Source organism: Poecilia reticulata, unplaced genomic scaffold (assembly GCF_000633615.1).
Source record: "Poecilia reticulata strain Guanapo unplaced genomic scaffold, Guppy_female_1.0+MT scaffold_264, whole genome shotgun sequence".
Classification (NCBI taxonomy): domain Eukaryota; kingdom Metazoa; phylum Chordata; class Actinopteri; order Cyprinodontiformes; family Poeciliidae; genus Poecilia; species Poecilia reticulata.
In genome coordinates, this window is record NW_007615046.1 from 56,488 (window position 1) to 57,956 (window position 1,469).

Genomic DNA, 1,469 nt, shown 5'->3' on the forward strand with positions numbered 1-1,469 from the left:
TTATCCTCTCTTGGTTTATTGCTATGTCCACTTTAGTTTCTTTCCTTTGCTGCATTTATTTTATCGTTTATTCACCATCAGCAATCTTCACTCATCACCTGCTGCTCCGTCTAATCGTCATGTTTCACATCATGTGTTGATTTTTCACTGTTCAGCGTCGGATTCTCTGTTTTTATGCCATAATTCATATCTAGTTCATCTAGTTTATGTCCCGCTTCTCCTGTTTCAGAGTTTTGCGCAATGTGAACGTCTTTTTTTTAACCCTTAAGGTGCAGGGTGGTGGGGAAGCGTATCGATGGGGAAAAGGCAGACTGACATAAACCTTTTAAAACAACGGAAACAATTTCTGCATTCTGATTATTGAAATTTAAAAGTGCTGTGTTGTTCTTTCATACCGGACCACTTACAGCACCGTGTTAACGTTATAAAATGAACGCTCTCTATCGTGGTATCACCCATGGAGGGATTTCTTTATTTCTTTATTTAAATGGGTTCATTTTTCAGAGGGATACAAAGTCAGGGTGTTGTGATTTTAGTAATTACATGTTTACAAGAGAGATTTTCTGTTGTCCTTCCATGGAAGGGTGAAACCTTTAAACGGAAATAAAACACCTTTTAATAGAAGTTTCTGCTTAACATGATCACAGAACTGGCAAAAATACCAGACAAAGTGAATCTCAGTAACGTCATCAGCTGGTGTAACGCTGACCTGATGCAGTGAAGCTACTAGCAGGAGCGATGCTGCGCCAATAAGCTACAAACACTGAATAGAAGAAGAGCTGCCATCGATACAGTTGCAGCCAAGCATGATTTAATGTTACACAATACAGTTTTACCAAGTTGCTCAAAGTCTAAACTGGTATTGTTGTGCATTTAAGGTGTAAAGTTTACCTTTCACCAAAGGCATCCCAGCGCCCCCCTTTTGTAAAAATGTCCACCAGCGCCCCCTGCCGTCCTCTGAACGTTCTACCGCCCACGTTGAGAACTGCTACTTTAGTACTTTCATCAAAGTTGTTCAATAATGTAAAATGTTTCAAAATTCCCATTTATTCACAAAATGAACAAAAGTGACCTTTGATGTTTCTGGTCAGCTGATTGTTTTTAAAATGCTGTGAAGATTTATAACTTTTATGATGTTTATAATTATTCTATCTTTCATAATGCCACAGTTGTTATTGAACAGTTAATATTGCCAGGTTTATATTCTCCACATTCATTTACTTTTATCTTTAAATCTCCATTACTTCTCAAATGCTCCTCAACAAACACTGACAGTAAAAAAGACTCGGCGTTTTTCCCCAGAGCCACATGGATGTCCATCATCCATCATCCACTGTGATGTGAAGGTTGGGAGGCACTAAAGGGAAGAAGCGCCTCAGAGCAGCAGGACGCAGATGAAGCAAACATAGAATTTCACTTTGCCTGATAGTCGCTCCAGCTGCTGTGCCTCTTTGGACCAGGGCATTTGG